At 40.6% G+C, this 22,869-nt stretch overlaps 1 pseudogene; it reads right to left on the bottom strand.

Annotated features, from left to right (window-relative positions):
- Positions 1 to 202: 202 nt before the first annotated feature.
- LOC132236349 (large ribosomal subunit protein uL22-like) lies at positions 203 to 22,596 on the bottom strand (annotated as a pseudogene).
- Positions 22,597 to 22,869: the final 273 nt, after the last annotated feature.

The raw sequence follows: 22,869 nt of genomic DNA, 5'->3' as shown, positions 1-22,869 counted from the left end.
AGATTAGCGCCCACATCATGCTCGGTCATAACATTCCCTCCTCAAAGAAAGAAAAGAACTCCTCACAGTAGAAATACCAGGCAGTAAATTTATTTGCTCAACAGCTTAAACGGTCATTGTGCTTCAATATGACAATACATTTATTTTTTTTCTTTTCTTGCTTTTATTTTATTTTTTAATTAGGATTTATTTCATGCTGAATTTACTCCTGGCCATAAGTTTTTGTTTCCTCGGTTTCTTCTGGGATATCTTTTGCTTCTATGCAACCTCTTATTCTGATTTAGGAATAATCTGCTCTTTTTTAGTAAAACTCATCTCAGGGTGGCAGGGAGAACTTATGTGGGTTAGTCTGCCCATGAACTCTGTAAGTTCTGCACCTCATCTCCAGAGCTCTGTTCACCTAGATGTGCTCAATGACCAGAGAATCTTCATCTACACCCTTAAGTTCAACATGACTCTGCATTTTTAAGCACGTGCAACAAAACTCAGCACTCCTTTTGGGCCACCGACCCTGCATCCAGCCCCACTGTTTGGCCTGGCCACACCTACGAACCCCACCATTGTAATGGCGTGATGATGGAATGGCACACATTGCTTCTGTAAAGTGACATCCTTCAGATACTTGGTGGCTTTTCTAATATGCATACCCTTGATGGTCTGGGCAGTTTCATGAGTGTTCTTAAAGTAAACATGAAGATTTGAACTTGATTTGCATGATTTTGAGGGGTTTTCTGGATCAAGTGAATAGCAAACTATTTCCAGAGGTCACCTCTGGCTGCTTTCCAATTATAACAATTATAAACAAATGTTAATTATTTATAATTATATACTATTAATTAATTGCATGTAATTCACTATATTAGCTATATTAATATATGATAATATATAAATGGTTTAGCTTTTATTATAATACTAAATGGTCTACTAACCAGTGTACAAGAACAGGCTCTATTAAGAGTATTCAACACCATCTATTGTGTTATTTGCTAACATATCTACCTTCCAATGTTTTTGGTTTGTTTTGTTTTAATCACAATTCAGTGTTTAAAAGATAAAGCTTTTTAACATCCAATATTGCTCAATAGCTAAATGCATGAGCTGTCCTAGATCATGAGGTTAGTGATGCTTATTTTAATATTAAATAAAAGGATTCATTTTCATTAAAGCAAGCAGGGAATTAAGCTTACAACTTCAATTACCAATAATTAATTCCCCGCACTGCAAGCCATGCCATTTGCATTTAAACTCCCAATGCCCAACGGATAACAAAAATCTATTTTGATCACTTTTTATTTTCATCATTTAAGGAGTACATCTTATTTCAATTAGGCACATGTATTTCTAGATTATAAGAGAGAACAAATACCCCTTCTAAAGAACTAGGCAATTGGAGTGGGGGAGGCTTTGAAGCATGACAAAAACATTCTGGGGTCTTTTCATTTCTCTTGCTTTAATTGAAGGAGTGCCTAATATTGTGTAGAATTAGCTACCTCGAATACACTAACCTATTATTTGTAAGCAGATGGATAATTCCTCTGAATTTGTTTTTCCTTATGCATTAAGCTATTCTTTGGTGGCTTTTCATTATCTGAGAGAGAGAAAGTAATTGAGCGCATGATTTAAAATGAGGCAAAATTAAGTCCTGCTCCAAGGCCAACCTCAGACAGCAGGCCTGAGGATCAGAAGAACTCTTCAGAGAGAGAGGCTTGACCTAGAGGGGGATCCCAGAGGCTGAGCTCATCGGGATGGCCCACATTTTTTTTTAACAAGTTCTGAACAGAAAGAACCCACCAGGGTATCACCAAAGTAAAGACAATCAGAGCCAAGCTCTTAGACATGAAAAGAAATACTTGGAATTAGGTTTGACTGAAAACAGGCAGACCTGGGTGGCACGCAGAAACTAAGTTCTAAGCAATCTTATTTTTCAACTTTTACAGACATTTGCCCTCTTCCCTCTTATGTTGATTTTGCCCCAAATCAATGTCATAATTCCTAAGAGAACTGACCATGTTATACTAAAATCTCATTTAAGTGGAACTCAATGAGATGAAACCATAAATTACCAGGAATGAGCTTTTACATTTGGCTTGCAGAAAAAACAATGCAATATCAATCATTTAATAAAAACTAATAGCTACAATGGCAAGGTCTAAGGTTAGTACATACCATTTCAATCTTCAATCTGTGACTGTTGAATGTCTAAACATGTCCAGAGTCTTGATTTGCATACCCTACGAGATCCTTCATATTGTAGTAACACATGAGAAAAACACATTTAATTTGGTGTGTTATAGTTCCCATTTTAAGAAAACAAATCCGTGTCTATCTATCTATTTAAATATATTTTTATTGATTTCAGAGAGAAGGGGGAGGAAAAGAGAGATAGAAACATCAATAATGAGAGAGAATCATTGATTGGCTGCCTCCTACACGTCTCCTACTGGGGATTGAGCCTGTAACCCAGCATGTGCCCTTGACCAGAATCAAACCCTGGATCTTTCAGTCCGCAGGCCGACGCTCTGTCCACTGAGCCAAACCAGCTAGCAGTGGTTGGCAAACTCATTAGTCAACAGAGCCAAATATCAACAGTACAACGATTGAAATTTCTTTTGAGAGCCAAATTTTTTAAACTTAAACTATATAAGTAGGTACATTGTTATTAACTTAATTAGGGTACTCCTAAGGCTTAGGAAGAGCCACACTCAAGGGCCAATGAGCTGCATGTGGCTCACGAGCCGCAGGTTGCCGACCATGGAGCTAGGGCATCAACCAATATATTTTTAAATGGTTCTATTAACAAAAGTTGAGGCTAAAAGGATTTTCTGGCTAAGTGAACCTTAATGATTAAAAATGGTAGTAGCTGTTCAACCTAGTAATCAAGCATTCTGATTAATCATTCAACTTTTTCCATAATTAAGTAAAAATATATTCATTAACAGAGGCTCAGCTGCCATATAAAATTCAACTAAAAATTTCCAAATGCAAGGAGAAAAGGGAAGGATTCGCTAGATATTAGTATGCAAAACAAATAAATAAAAACAGATTTCTTGCTCCTGCAGGCCAAGAGCCACATCTAATAAAATCATTTAAAACAGAGATTCACCAGTGGCCCTGCTATTTATATGCTTGATGCATTGTTGTTAGCCCAGTCAAATATTTCCACCCTAGGAAATTAAATAAAAAAAAAAATGTGATTTATTTCCACATGACAGCCTTATAGAAAGCATTAAAAAAGTTTTGTGGGTTTTTTTTGTTTGTTTGTTTTGCAGAGTTTTTGTTAATGAGCCAGTCTGATAAAGAAAAGACAGAAAAGCTCTGGCTAGTGTTGATCAGTTGGTTGGGCGTTGCCCTATGCATTGAAAGTTTGCCAGTTCCATTCCTAGTCACAGCGCATGCCCAGGCTGTGGGCTCCATCCCTGCTAGGGAGTATGCAGGAGGCAGCCAATGGATGTTTTGCTTTCACATTGATGTTTTTCTCTCTCTCCCCTGCACTCTTCCCCTCTCTCTAAAAATCAATTTGTAAATCTCCCATTGTACAGGAGAACATATTTGACAATGATACATCTGATAAAGGGTTAATATCCAAAATATATAAGGAACTCATACAACTTAACAAAAGGAAGACAAACAATTCAATTAAAAAATGGGCAAAGGACTTAGACACTTCTCCAAAGAGGACATACAGAAGGCCAAGAGACATATGAAAACATGCTCAAAGTCACTAATCATCTCGAGAGATGCAAATCAAAATGACAATGAGGTACCATCTCACACCTGTCAGAATGGCTACCATCAACAAATCAACAAATGACAAGTGCTGGTGAGGATGTGGAGAAAAGGGAACCCTAGTACACTGCTGGTGGGAATGCAGACTGCTGCAACCATTATGGAAAACAGTACGGAGTTTCCTCAAAAAAATTAAATACAGAACTGATATTTGACCCAGTAACCCACTTCTAGGAATATATCCTAAGAAAACTGAAGCACCAATCAGAAAGACTGTATGCACCCCTGTGTTCATTTACAATAGCTAAGATCTGGAAACAGCCCAAGTACCCATAGTACATGAGTGGATAAAAAAGCTGAGGTACATTATATACCATGGAATACGATGCAGCAGTAAAATAGAAGAATCTCTTATCCTTTGAGACAGCATAGAGGGACCTGGAGAGTATCATGCTAAGTGAAATAAGTCAGTCAGAGAAAGACAAGTGTCACATGAGCATACTTATATGTGGAATCTAAGTAACAAAATAAACTGATGAACGGAGTGGATCCAGAGATGTGAAAGCATGGAACAGAGTGTGGAATTTCAGAGGGAAGGCGGGGGGAGGGTGAGTGGGTGGAAGGTAATCAACCAAAGGCCTTGTATGCATATATGCATGGCCCATGGACACAGACAATAGGGTGCTAAAGGCCTGGGGCTGGGGGGGGACAGGAGAGGGAGCTATAGGGGGTCAATGGAGGGAAAAAAGGTACATATGCAATATTTTCAACAATAATTGAATTATTATTAAAAAAAAGAAATAGATAGAGGAAAAGATTTGTTTTGCTTAGGAATGAGGAACAACTATGTGACATCCTTTGTCGGTGTCTGGCTTCAGCATATTTTTAAGGTCATGCTTTCAACAATAAAGGTAAGTCACTCAGACACTTTGTTACCTTCCTGCTCAACACTATCTGTTAGGCACAACCTCTCTCTCACTTCATGTAGGACTTTGGCTCCTTCCCAATGTTCCACTGATATTTTTAGCACAGACAAGCAAATTCAACCCAGGAGCTTTATTTTGGTTCCCTACACATGTAAGTTTCTAAGCACAATGGATTTTATTAGTCCAAAATATCCCTACTGGACCACACAGCTCTGAGACCCACCCTTGTTCATAGATAGCCTCAGGGAACAAAGAAGAGAGAAGCCTTAAATTTGTTTGGAAACATCAGCCAACACTGGAGGTTCAGGACGAGGAGCAGCTGAGCGTCTAACAGATTTGGGGTGACACAGCTTTTCTCCCCTGGAAGAGAAGCACTTGTTCCACTTTCCACGGTTCTGTCAGTGACACACTTCTGAAGGCAGCAGCACAGCACCGGCTAAAAGCATCTGGGTAACTCTCTACAAGAACTCAAAACAGACTGGATCAGAAAGGGCAGCAAGATCTTGGTTGTTTCCCAGTTGGAACCAGAGGCTGTCTCAAAGTTAGCCGTCAGCCCCAGCTTGGAGATGTGCTGTTTTCACAAGTCAGGTAGACAGTGTTCATGCCATTGTCTGTCGCGCAAGCATTTTGAGTTTTTTTTTTTTCACTAGAGATGATGATCTCATGCTCCTCTGCTCCATGTTCCCTGTTACTAAATTACTGTTTTTGAGGTGAATACCAAGATAGGGGTGCAGACTTCGGCACTGCAACACCAGCTCTTATTGCTCAGAAGTCCAGAGAGTCCTAGTGGCTAAAAACTTATCAAGGTCATACAATTAGCTAATAGCCCAATGCAGTCTTTTAAAATTTATTTATTGATTGATTTTGGGGGGTGGGGGAGGAGAGGAAGGAGAAAGAGAGAGAGAGAGAGAGAGAGAGAGAGAGAGAGAGAGAGAGAGAAAGATCAATTTGTTCCACTTGTTTATGCATTCATTGGTTGATTCTTGTATGTGTCCTGACCGGGGATGGGACCTGCAACCTTGGTATTGTGGACAAAAGGGGCCACATGCTCACCTGACAAGCTTGGGAAAGGCCTGCATGGCGGTCTTGCAAAGTCAGAGACCTAGAGTAACCACGAAGGATGGTCTGAAATTAAACTTTAACTAACAACAGGTTATAGTAAGTAGTCATGTCCTAGGCCAATATTTTCCCTGACAAAGATCACCTTAGATCTTTACTGAGCCCATTTGTCTTTTTGCCTGTAAGATAACATATCTGTGAAATGTCTGGGTAACTTGTAAATTCTCTCTCTCTCTCTCTCTTTTTTTTTCCCCCGGACCCTTCAGGGCACAGCAAATCGCACCAGGACGTTCCCTCATTGTTATTGTTACCAAGTTAATCCTCAGCTGTTAACTATGTTAAATTATCCTGTATCCATCTATGTAAAAGAGGCATATGTCCATCATTTCACTTTTTATCCTATCCTAGAGGTTCTCCCCGCCACCCCCCCTTTGCTTTCTCCCACCTCCTTAATTTAGCACCAATGCATTTCATGTAACCCACTTACGTATTTTTCTTTTGACGGTAATTTATAAAAACAAGGTATGAACTCCCCCTTCTCCAGAGCATAACTTCAATTCGTTGAGGTTCTGCTTCCCAGCGTATGTTGACAGTTTGGCTCAAATAAACTCACAAAGTTTTTATACAGGTTTCAATGTTTTTTACGTTAGCAGTATATCAGGACAAAGCTCTAACCAACTGATCTATCTAGCCAGTGCCCCAACCCAATGCAGTCTTGAACTCAAATCTCTTGTCTGCTGATTCCAGAATTCTTCTGAATATATAAATCATTCTAGTGTTTAAGATAGATTCTCTTTTTCTCACTGTGATAAGTGGAGCAATGTCTTCCTCCCCCCACCAAAGTGTTTACATCCTAAACCCTGGAACCAGTGAATATGTTTTGTTCCATGGCAAAAAGGAATCATAGTGCAGGCGGGATTAAGGTTGCTAATCAGCTGACCTTGAAACAGGGAGGTTTCCTGGATTATCTGGGTGGATTCCAATGTCAGTATTCACAAAGGTCTTACAATGTGGAAGGAGGTAGAAGAGTCAGTGTCAGAGTGGTGTCATGTGAAAACGACAGGACTGGACATTTATGGAGGAAAGACTGTTCCACGACATGACCCTGCAAGCTGGAGCTGGGCCAGAATGGAGACCGCTTACCACAAATCCCCCTACAGACTGGTCATAGTCAGTGTCCATTCTGACATAAGTCAGCACCCCTCCCGACCTCCCACTATGTGCTGGTTCCTGGAACAGGTCATTGTCCTGACTGGGTCAAGCATGTAAAGTAATTTTTCGTACCTGGTAGCATTCACATACTGGTACCCATGATGATCCCCTTACCCTAAAATTCATTGGCACCCCAATCAGCATGGGAGTCCCATTGGTCAAGCAGCTGCCCAAGATGGACCTGCCTCATATGTAAGTTTCCCTGAATGAACTCTTCGTGACCAGGCTGGAGCGGCCAGCCTCTTTTTCCCATCTTTCCCTGCCCTCTGCTTACGAAGGTAGATCTTCAGTTCTGGGGCCTTTCCCTGGGCCTGTGTGCACTCACATTACTGGCTTTGACAATGGAAGGGGCCACCAGCCAAGGAATACGGGCAGCTGCTAGACACGAAAAAGGCAAGAAAGCAGTGTTGGCCAACAACTTGATTTTAGCCCAGTGTCATTCCTTTTGGACTTTTAAAAAATATATATATTTTATTGATTTTTTACAGAGAGGAAGGGAGAGGGATAGAGAGTTAGAAACATCGATGAGAGAGAAACATCGATTCAGCTGTCTCTTGCACGCCCCCTACTGGGGATGTGCCCGCAACCCAGGTACATGCCCTTGACCAGACTCGAACCTGGGACCCTCCAGTCCGCAGGCCGACACTCTATCCGCTGAGCCAAACCAGTTAGGGCTCCTTTTGGACTTTTGACCTCCAGTACCGTGAGATAATATATTTGTGTTAAGTCATTAAATTTGTGGGGATTTGTTACAGCAACAATATACTTCCTGAAGCATCTAAAACACACAATAACAAAACTCCAAAATACATCCTACGAGTTTTAAAAAGTACCTATTATTCCTTTGAGATTTGATCTTAGCTAATTGTAGCAATTACGAGTAACAGCCAATATGCAAGCATAATACCTATTGTGTGTCAAGAGCCGTTCTTGATTGTGTTAGAGGCGTTAACTCATTTAAACCTTTTCAGAACATGATGAGGCAGATTCTAGCACCAGTCACACTTTGTAGAGAAGAGAATGAGGCGCGGAGAAGTTGTGTAACTGGCCAAGGTCACCAAGCCAGAAAGCTGCAGTATGGGGCTTGAATCCAGAAAGTCTGTCCGCTACTATGCTCTTCTGCTTCTCTCAGTGGTAGTGGCCCCAGAGCAGGCTCACCCAGAGTCTTATCCGAGAGCGAAACAAAATTGCCATGGAGACTTGAAAGAAAATGATGTCTAAATTAAAGACGTCACAGGAACACAAGAAGCTTAAGGTTCGTTTGAAAACAAATAGAAAAACGAATCCATGGTAGGCATGGAGATCCATTTTTTCTAGTTCATAGATTTTTTTTGCTTTGAAATATTTTTAGCTTTCTCCTGCAGGCTTCCCTTATGGCTATTCAACCTTTCTCTCTCCTTAGCCCTGATACACAATAACTGTACCGTAACTTGAGTCCTGAAATTTCGTAGTCTTGCAGATATGGATTATTCAAGAACTAATCAACACATCTGTGGTTTCCCAGCTTGGATGCTCTGTTCCTTCTTGCTTCTTGTCCTCTTCAGATACCTTACCCCACCTACTCGTCTACATGCAGCGAAGGGAGGAGGTGAAAAGAAAATCTGCAGACACAGTGACTTGTTAAAAAGCTCTGACAAAAGAGGAGGTTTGCCCATAATTGCCTTCCATGGATCCTTTTTTCTATTTGTTTTCAAATGAAACTTAAGCTTCTTGTGTTCCTGTGACGTTTTTAATTTAGACATCATTTTCTTTCAAGTCTTCATTTCTAATGGAAGCTTTTGAGATTTGCTAATTCGATTCACTCCCGCTCTGCCATACTCTCCATTATCACGGATGGTCAGGCATTGGCTTTAATCATAGTTTGTTTGTTTCACCCCCCCCCCCCTTTTCCTGTCTCTAGACACAGAAAACCAAAACAAGAAGTCAACATCGGGTTTTTTCTCCTTTAAGTCTTCTTTCCCAGTTTAAATATGCTTCACTCTATGACAGTGGTTCTCAACCTTCTGGCCCTTTAAAACAGTTCCTCATGTTGTGACCCAACCATCAAATTATTTTCATTGCTACTTCATAACTGTAATGGTGCTACTGTTATGAATCGTAATGTAAATATCTGATATGCAGGATGGTCTTAGGCGACCCCTGTGAAAGGGTCGTTCGACCGCCAAAGGGGTCGCGACCCACAGGTTGAGAACCGCTGCTCTATGATAACCCGGGAATGGAAATAGATTAGTGGTGGCCAACCGGTCAGCGGGGACTGTCCGAAGTGTTCTTGGATAGGATTTGTAGAAAAGTCTGGGTTCTACGGAAGAGTTTGGTGACCTATTAGCAGATGGAGATGTTCATTGGTCAATGTAGCTGTGCATTTTGGAGGTGAGCTGGGTATTGCAGCCGCCATACACTCACCGTGCCTGCCGTAGTGAGTCAAGAACTGCTTCATGATAAATGTTACCGAGCTCCTGTGGGGAGGAGCTTGGGCCTGGGCAGCACCATCTGTTTCAACATTACCATTTTCTCAGTCCTCAGAGCTTTCAAGAACAAATAATTAAAACTACGTAAAAGCATATAGAAGACACTGTGAGTGCACCTCAGCCCAGAGATGAAACCGAAGCAATTTCATATGATCCCCACTTGAAAAAGTAGGAGTTGCCGAAATAGAAATGTTGAGCAATATGTGGGAAGCCCCTGAGGGATTAGATCCCTCGCCAACATCTGCCTCTCAAAACTGTGTGAAGATGGAGCACCCAGTCTGTCCTTTTCTCTTTCTTTCTAGGCCAGTCCCTGCGGGGTCAGTCTCGTCAATTACTCTTCTCTACATCACCTGTCACTTATGTGCTGTCTTGCTCTGGGGTTGTGATAGTTAAAAGAACATATAAATCAAACCGTGGAGTTTTGTCTAGTTTCCTGGCTTCTTGCCTCAATTTTCTGCTTTTCTTTCATTTTTAATCCTCACCTGAGGAATAAGGATATTTTTTCCATTGATTTTAGAGAGAGTAGAGGGGAAAAAAGAAGAAGAAAGAGAAAACTTGATGTGAGACACATCGACTGGTTGCCTTCCGCCCATGTCCTGATTGAGGGCGGGGATCAGACCTACAACCCAGGTATGTGCCCTTGACCGGAATCGAACCTGTGACCCGTTGGTGCTCAGGCCAAGGCTGGAACTACTCTGCTTAATTTTTGCTTTGGAGACTAGTTATGAAATGGGTGAATTGTCTTTAAATCAGAGGTCACTGCACAAAGTTTGAAAAGCCTGGTAATTAGCAAGGACTCATGAAATCAGACCTCTGGTTAAACCGAATGAAATATCAGTTGAAAGACTATTTGGATATACTGTTGAGGTTTCGTCTAGGTTCGAGCTTTAAAAAAATACATAGTTTAAAACACACACACTCACATATACACACAGAGCGTCAGCTTCAAATTGGTCTGTGAGGTTCACTTTCCAAAACCCTGGTTGGGGTCACACAGTTCCGGGGTGGGGGCATTCAGGTGATATTTAACTTGATGCACTCCGGCTTTCAGGACTTAAGTTAAGGTAAAGTTACTGTGTCTGCCATTTTTTAACAATATATTTTGATTGATTTCAGAGAGGAAGTGAGAGGGAGGGAGAGTAGAAACATCAATGATGAGAGAGAATCATTGATTGGCTGCCTTCTGCTCTCCCCGTACTGGGAATCGAGCCTATAACCCCGGGCATATGCCCTCACCAGGAATCTAGCCGAGACCTCCTTGTTCATAGGTCAACGCTCAACCACTGAGGCTCACCGGCCGGGCTGTGTCTGCCATTTTTGACAGCCAGGTGAGTGGAAAAGAAAAGGACTTTCAGAACTCAGAGATTCAGAACATTTCATTAAAAAACAAAACAGAATCCATGTTCCTTGAAGAGGCACCGAAACAAAGACAATTAAACATCATATTTGCTTTTGGTTACATAATACCTTTTCGTTGGAATAGTTCTTTAAGTGTTACTACATAATGTTTATATTTATGATACAATTTAAAGAAAAAAGTGATAATCTCTCATGTTCCTGCTGAGGCTATAGAGACTAGTGGCAAAATTGCTGTGTGTCCACCAAAATCCATTTGTCCCCTCTTGGGCAGACGACTAGCCTACGTTTCCCAGCCTCTTCTCTACTTAGTTGTGACCACGTGACTGGGTTCTGACCAGTGCAGTGTGGGTGGATGGGAGCCACATGACTTCCAGGCCCGGGCCCCCTCCCCCGCCAACTCCTGCAATACTCTTCATACCCTCTCTGACGTCCTTCCTCAGATGATATGATCCGACAGGACTTTGAGAACCCAGTTATTCTGAAGTCACAAGATGGAATGACCACAGTGGACATGGTGTCGGAGAGAAATTTTTGTTGTGTGAAGCCACTGAGATCTTGGGGTCTGCTATAATAGCTGGCATTACTTACTCCAATACAGAAATGGTCTTTGCAACCAAGATAAAAGACAGTGTCATTAATAGCCAGCCCGAATATATAAACCTGCATTACTCTCACCAGTTAACTTGGATTTGAATTGAAATCTCAAAAATCTATACCTTCCATTGCTGTAGCACACAACAACACAAGAACTAGTTGAAGATTCAGCCAGTTGATTATTGTGCTATTTGTTATACCCAATAACTGGTTTGTCTAATATGTAAATGAAGCTGACAGGTATTTAAATTCAAGAGGCTAATTGTTTTGGTGACAGAAAAATGTTGAAGTCTCACTTGTCATTTATGTTAAGAATTTGAAATTTTTATTTTATTTTTTATCTGTTTCAACCACAGTTAAATGAATGTCTTTTCTTTTTAAACCTTCAGTTTACCTTAAGGCATTTGAATATTCAACTTAAAAGAACGACTTTTAATTTAAGAGTTTCTCAATGATACTTTCACCACTTTAGTTTGTGCACTTAATCTTTTGTTTTCTAGAGAAGTGTCCAAGTGAGCATATTTTTTTGGGAAATGATAGGCAGTATGATATAAAACAGTGAATTTTTTATTATAACATTCATTATAACACTATCCTATGAGAAGCAGAGGAGTAACAGAACAACAAAAACTTTATAAACGATGTGCTTTCGAGTAATCTTAAGATATAAGTGGAGAAAAAAATGGACTCTAAAAATTAATCTCAGTGGTAGAACTTGGATGCCTTTGGGAACACAAATTGGAAGCTACTTATTAAACAAGGGTAATTTGTGCTGGGCCCACACCACAAAATGGCTTCAAAGGTTTTTAAAGTAGGTCGTTTGGATACTCTGAAATGTTTAGCGGGTGGTAACTTTCCTTAGCGTGTTCATATGAGAAGTAGGATGCATCCCAATAGTATCCTGGGGATTTCTGACCATATCAAAGCAAACTGAACTACATCATCAAGGAACTCTAATGAGCCAGTTTGTTTAATCGAAATGCTTTAAATTACCATGTAGTACAGCATGAAAAAATCATTATTTCCATTAGCTGAACTATTTTTCTTAATCCCAAACTGAAAGTTCTAATATTGAAGCATGATATAATAAATGCATTGCAAAACATGTTAAACAGCAGGTTGCAAAGAGGAATTTAAATTAAAGAATTCATTTAAAAATACCAAGATTTTGCCTTAAATGTTACTCTTAGGCATCTATAGCCTATTGCCAACTTTGCCAAACTACTCATTGTGGCATCACCGTTTAGTTATCCTCTTTGTCTTTGTAGACAGTGCAGCTCTCATATCAACACACAGACAAGGTGGGTGCTTTATACACCATCCACTTCAGAGGTTTCCTTCATTTTTATTACTGAAGATGAGCTTATTTTGACTGGAGAAGATCTCATACATAGGTAAGTGGGGAAAATCCATAGAGCATTTGTTATGATTAACTTTCCATTGAAAGAACTGGCTGTCTAGTAGTGGAAAGCAAAATAAAATTTCCCATTTGTTAGAAACATGATCTATTTCAACATGAGCACCAAAAAGTAGCCAAGAATTGTAACCCTCACTCAACTGCTCTGTATCAGGAGCTAGATCAAGAGGGTCCCTTGGGAATGGATGGAGTGTGAAAGATTTGTAACAGCAGCGGGAGGAGTCTCCTCTGTAGGCTGTCTAGCATCACCTAAGGCAGCGGTTCTCAACCTGTGGATCATGACCCCGTTGGGGGTCGAACGACCCTTTCACAGGAGTCGCCTAAGACCATCGGAAAACACATATATAATTACATATTGTTTTTGTGATTAATCACTATGCTTTAATTATGTTCAATCTGTAACAATGAAAATACATCCTGCATATCAGATATTTACATTATGATTCATAACAGTAGCAAAATTACAGTTAGGAAGTAGCAACGAAAATAATTTTATGGTTGGGGGTCACCACAACATGAGGAACTGTATTAAAGGGTCGTGGCATTAGGAAGGTTGAGAACCACTGACCTAAGGGTATATTTTGCTTTAATATATTAGTTATAACTTAAGAGAAAAAAGAACAAATCTCAACTCTGAGTTGTGACTTCAGATGGATTTTAAAAATGAGATGCAGAATATTAGCAATAGAAAAGACGTTCTTTACTTTTTGAGTAATAGTGAAGGTTTGAATTACTTGCTATTGATTTGTGCAAAGGAATCATTATAATGGGAAAAATGTCTTTTTCGTGGCTTAAGTACATAGAGAAAATTTGAAGAATTAAAAAAATGTTTTCTCTAATTTTGTGGGATGTTAATTTGGGTCTGTTGTGTTTTATGATTAAATGTTTTAGATGCTATTTTGCTAATAATCATCCCAATAATCAAATTAAAAAAATGTCTCCAGCTTCATACGAGTTGCTATGGACAAAGAGAACTGGACCCAGGAATCTTTGTTTCATTAATTTTCTTATTCTTCTGACATTCTTATTTTCTTATACATGTATAATTTTAAGGATTCTCTCTTAGGGACCCTAGAGGAACTCCTCCCACAGAAAAAGTATTAGTATATTAATAAACTATGTCAGTTATTTTTTTCTGCCATGTTGTAAACTAGAAAGTTGAATTTTCCAGCTTCTAAAAAAAGTTGACTGTTTTGATCATTACTCCCTTGAGTCCTGTGCTCAGCTGAAGTTTTATTTTCCCATCCCTGGTGCAGCCTGAAGCTCTTTGTCTGTGATTCAATCTCTATGGCTTTAATCATTTTGGCTTGTACCAATGACTTCTCAGTAATAGAAGAAATGGAGAGCCAGACTTGGCATGGGACAAGTCCTTTCAGCTGGAGTAGAACATTATATAATGACGTTATATAATTATAACGACATTATATAATGTCATACACACGAAAAGGGCCCACAGTCAGATTAAATGAATGAGCTGCATGTTTTAGTCATTAAGGTAACAGCAACATGTGGATTCTTTGCCTCTGTTTTAATCATTTTTATGTTTTTACCAGCTAGATCATGGAATGATTTTTGAGAAGTCTTCCCATTTCATTGCAGAGAATAGCATCTATGTGGGGCAGAAATAAAAGCTTCGAAGTCCTGAGAAACACTGAATGGCTTTATACATGAGGGCTCGGTGAAATGTACAGCTACCTCTCTGTCCTTCAGTGATGGAATGTGGAGGGGCAGGGCTGTGGCCACCATTAGCAAATGGAACCAGCATGTGTTCTAAATTGCGAAGAGTTGAAGTGGAAGAGGTGAATTGTAAGTCTCAGCAGCTGAGGCTGAAATGGATTATTTCCTGGACCATGGTGAGTTGGAAGAGATATTGCTGATTAGGCCAGTGGGGCCTCAGAAGGCTTTGCCTCAACTGGAAATGGCTTCATGCACACTTTCAACTCACTGGCTGGTACCTGCTCGGCAAATGTTAGCAAGAGGACTTGCTATTCTCAGGAAGTTCTTGGTGAGCAGATCAGGACACATGGCTCCTAGACCTGATAGACTAGATCAGGGGTCCTCAAACTACGGCCCGTGGGCCACATGCAGCCCACCGAAAACATTTTTGCCGCTGCTGCCTGTAGCTTAGCAGCCAACTCGTCCCGGGCCCACAGTGCACATGTGTGGAATGTGCGCCGCACTCTCCGACTCCCCTCCTTCTCTCTGTCTATTGACTCCTCCTCTCAGTCTCGGGTGTGATCGGGCGAGTCACGAGCTTGCCTGTTCAGAGCCTGCTGCTGCCTGAGGACCGAGGTAAGAACAAGTTAGGATTTATTTTTTGAAGTTAGGAGGTCTATTTTTTTTATTTTTTATTTTGCAGTTAGTAGGGCCTTTTTTTTTGAAGTTAGGAGAACCTTTTTTTTTTTTTGAAGTTTTGTTTTTTTTACTTCAAAATAAGATATGTGCAGTGTGCATAGGAATTTGTTCATAGTTTTTTTTTTTTTAAGCTATAGTCCGGCCCTCCAACGGTCTGAGGGACAGTGAACTGGCCCCCTTGTTTAAAAAGTTTGAGGACCCCTGGACTAGATAAAGCATGTTTCAGAAAAGGATGTGTGTGTGTGTGTGTGTGTGTGTGTGTTTATTTATTTTTTCCTCAGCTACTTATGCTATGGCCACATGAAACCTTAGAACATAGGTTCAAAATGAGAAAAAAAAGTCCAATACACTCATTATTTTGTATATGGGTGCCAAACACATGGTTAAAGTGATTTTTCACTGAATTTGACGGACTAAAACAATCATTCTGTGAACTCAGTGAAACGATTGCACTGTCCTCTGTGTTCCTGCAGCGATTGTTCATAGATTGAACATAGCTTGCTCTCGATGTGCTTGCTCTCGATGTGTGATAGTGAATTACATCATTCAGCTCTAAGCTGGGCCAGTCTCAGAGTTGTCTTTTGTCTTCAGGTTCGCAGAGGTGATGCTTCATCAGCAATGGTAGGACAGCGCAGATGGTGTAGGGATACACGGAGTTCCTGCTCTCCTTTCTGGAAGTCAGGGGAAACTAAGGAGTGTGGGAGGAGAGTTTAAAAATACAAAATTATAGATTAGAAGGGGTCTCAAAGGTCATGTAGTTCAACACTCTTACTTTACAGATGAGGAAGGTGAAGTCCAGATGTGATCAAGGTCACTTAGTTGGTTGGCAGAACCAGGATAGAGATGATACTAGAACTAGAATTTTCCAGAAACTGCTATAGGCTGGGAATGTATTAGACTTGGGCTGCCCAATATGTTGGCATACTAGAGTTCTCCAGAGAAATAATATATTTGAGGATTTATTATGAGGGAATTGGCCTACATGTTTATGGAGACTGAGAAGTCCCAAGATCTGCCATCTATAAACTGGACACCCAGGGAAGTTGGTGGTGCAGCTCACTCCGAGTCAACAGGCCTGAGAACCAGGGAAGCCGACAGGGTAAACCCCAGTCTAAGGGCCGAGACGGTGAGATGACATGTCCCTTCAAGAGGTGAGGCAGGAAAAAGGTGTGGATTTCTCCTCCTGCCTTTCGTGCGACTCCAACCTTCAACAGATTGGATGATATCCATCCGCACTGGGCAGGGCCACCCACTTTATTGAGGACAGCAGTTCAAATGCTCACCTTTCCCAGAGGCATCCTCACAGACACACCCAGGAATAGTGTTCAATCTGGACACCCAGTGGCACTCAAGTTGACACATAAATTACCTATCACAGTGCGCTACTTCCTAGCCTTGCAGGGAGAGTGAGCACTTGAACTGTGACCAGATAGATTGTGGTACTGACTCTCAAATTCTACTTAACTTTAAAAACTGAAGCAGTGTTGCCCCACTGCAGTGTGTGAGCATTGACCTATGAACCAGGAGGTCACAGTTCGATTCCAGGTCAGGGTACATGCCCCTGTGGGGAGCTTGATCCCCAACGTGGGGTGTGCAGGAGGCAGCCAATCAATGATTCTCGCTCATCATTGATGTTTCTATCTCTCCCTCTCACTTTCTCTCTGAAATCAACAAAAATATATTTAAAAAAACGGAAGGAGTGTAAAATAATTTTTCATTAAAGACAAGTTTATTGTTTTGTAGATCCACATTTCACATTAACCATTAACAATTTAGTGTCTGAATTGAGATGTGTGGTTGGTATAGAACACACACCGAATTTCTATGATTTCGTATGAAAAAAAGAGGATAAAATACCTTAGTAAAATTTTTTATACTGATTATTTGTTGCTATGATAATATTTGATGTATATTGGATTAAATGAAATTTAATATTAAAATGACACTCACTTGTTTCTTCTTACTGTTTTTGCATGACTGCTAGACAGTTTAAAGTGACACATGGCTTGCATTATAATTCCACTGGGTAGTGCTGTGCTAGACATGTGACATACGTTGTTTCATTTAATCCTTACAACAGCTATCAGCACGTTACTCTCTCTCTCCAGTGTACAGATCAGGAAACTGAAAATGAGAGGAGTCAAAGTATTTGCAAAAACTCAAACCACAAAGGAATGACAGACTCAAGATGATACCAGGTTTGGCTGTCTTGGTGGCCAATGCTTTCTCTTTGGATTCTTGCCTTCCAGATACTGCCTCGGCATCCAATTGCTCTTCTGATATACAGAACTGAGCTGTAGATTCTAATATAGTGACTCATCATCCTTTCGGTTATCTCCACTGGCTACTTCACAGGAAAAAATGGGAGACTTCTCTTGACTCACCACTGAAGGATTTAAAGTGGCCAACTTTAAGGTTCTTAGGTTCTGTTCTACATGTGTCTCCTAAAAATTCTGAAAAACAAACACACACAATTCATTTATTTCAGGGAATTTTATCGTATTTTTGTTTGTTTCAATTTTCAATGCTTTAAAAAATGTTTATAATAATTGTGCTTCTGATTAAAATCATATACATAATTGATGTATCCTTTTACACGGATTTATCCATTTTTACATGAAAAGTGGGTCATATGTTTGGAAAAGAACGAATACTATTTTGGAGCTACAATAATTTCAAAAATTGAAATATTTAAATAAGTGTTATATTATGTTCTATTTTTTTTAAGTGTTATATTTTAATATTGGTTTTGTCCTTGTTTCCAGCATAAGTCTGCTTTTTGCCCAGGCAAGAAAAACAAAAAGATAATCTGGCTGCTCTGTGTAGAGTGTATTTTCTGCAGGAACAAAGATGGTTCTTTCTTACTGCTATTTGAAAGACTTGGAAATTCTATCACAATTTTATTCAGAGTTCTAACATTGGCCCAGTGCAGAAGCCTGAGATGTGACAAAAATGTTTGTATAACATAAATCCATAAATGAAACTTTTCATTGAAGAGTTGTCAGATTTTCCCAATGACTGTAAATTCACCTAGAATCTATATTGATAGCAATACTCGCAAATACTTTCCTCTTAGCTAGAAAACTTGGTATAATTTTACTGCAATTGAGTTTACTGTCAATAGAGGGCGCCAAAGGATGAAAAAGTAGTAATGGATGGCGTTGGTTTATTTCCCCAGCTAAAAACACGATGAGAAAATTAATTAATTGAAACCTTTGAAAAATCATCCTTTCACCTTGTGTGTGTGTGTGTGTGTGTGTGGGGGGGGGGGTTTGGTATTGCAATCCATATATGTAATATCATGTCTGCTTATCCAAGCATATGCATGGTCTAGCTGAAATAGCACAACCTGGAGCTGGGGTGGGTTGGTGCATGGGTGGTCTCTGAAGGACAGAGAAAACTCCTACTTTTGGCTATTTTACCAGAAAACAAGGTCCAGCAGCTTCACATGAAATAGTCCGTTAATTGTGAGCAAATTAAGCTCTTTCACTGGGAAGTAAATTGACTCAGCAAATATCCCAGTTCCAGCCTCATGGCAGGCACTTTGTTAGTTTCTGGGGAAATCAGGTACTAAAACAGCCCTGGCTGCATGTGGTCTACAGTCTACTGGGCAACACAGACATTAACCAACAATCACACAGACGTACAGTAAAAAATTATCTTGACAGAGTGGTGTTTGAGCTGGGATATGAAGACTGAATAGGAGTTAACCAGATGAAGTAGGGAGGTTGAGGAAGAAGATCCCAGGCAGAGAGAACAGCAGGGTCCCCCTCTTTGAGCCAGGAGGGAACATGGGCACTTCAGGAATTGAAAGCCTGAGTGTTTAGAGCCGGAGAGATGAGAGTGGCAAAGGCCAGACAGGGAGGCGAAGGAGTATCGTGTGAGAACTAATGGCAACATCGTGTGAGGATTTTGTTGTATATCCAATGCAAAGCCTTTGATAAGTGGATGATAGGATTATGTGACCACTCTCGCTGTTTTGTGGAGAAAAGATTAAAAGAGGGCAGGACCATAAGGAGCCTGCTGTACTGTGGCAGTTCAGATGGGAGGCTTCAGTGACTTGGACCAAGGTAGTGATGATGAAGATGGAGAGACATGATCAAGGAAGGATACCAAATTGGTTGGACATAGTTGTGGATAAACTCTGTAGTGAAGGATAGGAGATTGTTAAGGATAACTTCTAGGTTTCTGGCTTGAAAAATCCTTCCAGGTTAGTTTTTTCACACGTAGAAAACACAGCTGGCCATGTTTAGGGAGCGTTATCATTACTGATGTGAAGTGGAAATCAGAAATTTCAACATTAGACGGCCACTTGTTGGACAACCTTAGCCCAGGCTGTTGGTCTTTCCATCAAGTTTCCACACCTCTCTGTCATGAAATGAACATTTCAAGAAGAGCTTGGAATGGCCCACACAATTCTGAATGTGATATCTAAATACATAGCCAATACCAATCAACACTTATGTATGGCATGGGAAAACATCTCGAAGAATATAATTAAACTATTACTGTTGTTGTTTTTGGAAGGCGGGGGGAGATGACAGGAAGCATCATTTTCCAGTCTAGATGCTACTGTGTTGTCTGAAAAAAATTAAAACAAACCTTAATTGGCCTTCTAATTAGCAAAACCCATAAAAATCACCGTCATTACCAATAAAAAGCTCTTCAGCTAGGAAAGTTAAAGCCCTTTGTGGAGCCCTGATAATCTCTCCTCTCCATTAACTCTCTCCCCTGGAATCTAGAGGCTCTTTACAGTTGGGGACCTTGTAGCCCCAGAGAGCATAGATTTGTCTCGCGTCAGCTCTTGAGAGAGACTCTAAATGAACAAGAGGACTAGTAGCTGCAGAAGCCATCCCAGCTCCCTTTGATCTTTACAGTAGCGACTGTGTCACTGGTAGCACAACAGTCCCATTCTTCTGCGAGGCTAAAATAGATCCACTCAAAGATGCTTTTGAGACTCCCTGAACTCCAACTAACTACCCGTCTTTCTCCCAATTCATGTATAAGTTCTGCCATATCCCTGGGGAAGTCATTTCCACTTGCTTGGTAAATAATTAGCCTGGCAGCCTTTGGCTATAGAAAGGATTATAAATATTTTAAGCATCGCAAGTGACTGAAACCATCTCTATTTGATTTCATGTACCGCCTGCCAATGCTTCGGGTGAAAATTTATCTCTAAGCACAAAACATCCTCGGGCAGATAAATGTTCTAGGTATGCGAAGAATGGGCATTGTTTAGGCTGCTCCGGCCAGTGGGTATTCAGAAACAGGCTACCTACAAAACCAGTAGTTTAAACCTTTCTAATTTTAGCTCACACCAGTTAATTTTTCTCCCAATGAGAGAAAGAAAAGACATTTCCCAAGAAGAACATGTTTATGCTTAGAGGATTTTTTTAAAAAAGTTTTATTTTTTAGAGCATTTTAAGGTTCACAGCAAAATTGAGTAAAATGACAGAGTCCCCATCAGTCTCCTATCTCTACACAGTACAACCTTCTCTCAAGGTCCCCACCAGTGATACAATTGTTACATTGATGCACGCACACTGATGCATCCTTGTCAGGCAAAGTCCAGACTTCACTTCAGGGCTCACTCTGGTTGTTGCACATTCTAGAGGTTTGAACAATGACACGTCTCCATCATTGTTTCACTGCCCTGAAAACCCTTTGTGCTAGGTCTAGTCATCCCCCACCCTAACTCCCCACAACCACTATCTCCATAGTTTTGCCTTTTTCAGAATGTTATAAAGGTGGAATCCTTATAGCAATTTAAAAATTATTCCTCTAATGGTAAGCTAAAAATATAAAAGTTTCCATTAATATAATTGTTTGTAATCCTTACAGTGAATTCTTTGTGGTTGCTATGTGTCCTGCATAGACCATGTCTGCATCTGGCCAGTGGTACCGGGACAATTGGGTGAGAACCACAGCCTCGCCTGAGGCAGGTGGGAGTCAGGAAGGGAAGGCTGGTATGTTGGGGTGGGGGACTCATCCAACACTCTGCAGGGTATTTGTTCTCAACTCTTTCAGCATGACTTCTGATGAAATTAGTAACATGTGCCCACTGATCACAAAACTAAACACTACAATTGTGCACAAAGTAGATGTTGCCCACATGTTTATCCTCCCCCGATAACCACTATAAATGGGCTCAGACTATAGTTAGTATTTGACCACATGATGATTTTATTGAACAGCATATCATGGTGAGCGCTCCATGTCAATTCATAAAGATCTTGTCTTTTTAAAGATACACAAAAATTTGAGCATCGGCCTGTGGACTCAAAGGTCCCAGGTTCGATTCCGGTAGGGGCATATACCTTGGTTTCGGGCATATACCCAGTAGGGGGTGTGCAGGAGGCAGCTGATCGATGTTTCCTTCTCATCGATGTTTCTAACTCTCTATCCCTCTCCCTTCCTCTCTGTGGAAAAAAAAATCAATAAAATATATTTTAAAGCCAAAACCGGTTTGGCTCAGTGGATAGAGCGTCGGCCTGAGGACTGAAGGGTCCCAGGTTCGATTCCGGTCAGGGGCATGTACCTGGGTTGTGGGCACGTCCCCAGTGGGAGATGTGCAGGAGGCGGCTGATCGATGTTTCTCTCCCATCGATGTTTCTAACTCTCTATCTCTCTCCCTTCCTCTCTGTAAAAAATCAATAAAATATATTTAAAAATATATATATATATATATTTTAAAGATACACAAAAATTTATTTAACCAATTCTCTTTTGATGGCTACCTGAATTATTTGCAGATATTTGCTGTGAAACTCCAGGTATGACAATTGATATATCTCTTTGTACATCTGTTTATTTCCTTAGGATAAATTCCTAGAAGATGTAGCACTGGATCATCAGGTAAACATATTTAAAATTTTGATACATATTGCCAAATTACACTCTCACCAAAAGTACATGAGAGTATACTTTCTACATCCAAGTTAAGAAAAAGAATAGTAATCTTTCATCTTTGCCTATTTGTCAGGTTAAAAAAAGTTTTAATTTTTATTTCTTTATGGAACCATTAATGACGTTGAATTTATTTCAATGCTGGTTACACAAGTATATTTAGTTTGTGAAAATTCAATGAGCTGTATATTTGATATAAGTACTTTTGGAGCAGTTCTATTTTGGGCCTTTATTTGGGGAGTGGGATTTCTTAGGCTCCTAGGGCTGCAGTAACAGAAAACTCTGAGTGCTGTAGCTAGGGCGGTGCAGGGTTGATGAATTCAGCAGATCAGTGCATCATCCGCCACCCTCAGAGCTTCGGCTTAGGCCTCTCGTGGATGCAAGACGGTTGCAGCAACTCCAGGCTTCTCATGCAAATGCCACTTATCTACAGGAGGAGACAGACTCTTCCTCCTGTCTGTCTGTCTTTACCATTGAGGGCCATCTTTCTCAGATACTTCTCCCCTCTTCCAAAGGCTTGCTCTCTCATGTAACTGGTCAAAATTCCATTGTAGGCCCATAGCTCCACAGTCATTGGCAAGAGGAATGAGAACACCCTGACTTACCTACAGGAATATTGATTCCCCCCTCTGCCCAGGGCTGAGGGCCCCCCTCCCTGCAGTGCATGGCTGGGGGAGGACATTAGCAGTGTCATTATATTTAGGGGAGCAATGGGAGACACATGGGACAGGATCGGAGAGACCTGGCTGCTGCTTCGGATGGACTTGAGGGGAGCTACCACAGAGTGAAAGAGCGGGTAGAAAGCCACTGAGTCTACATAAAAGATGGTTAAAGTCAGCATTTACTG

This window comes from Myotis daubentonii, chromosome 1, assembly GCF_963259705.1.
Source record: "Myotis daubentonii chromosome 1, mMyoDau2.1, whole genome shotgun sequence".
NCBI lineage: Eukaryota > Metazoa > Chordata > Mammalia > Chiroptera > Vespertilionidae > Myotis > Myotis daubentonii.
The sequence above is the reverse complement of the archived record's forward strand: the minus strand, read 5'-3'. Positions and strand labels throughout refer to the sequence as shown.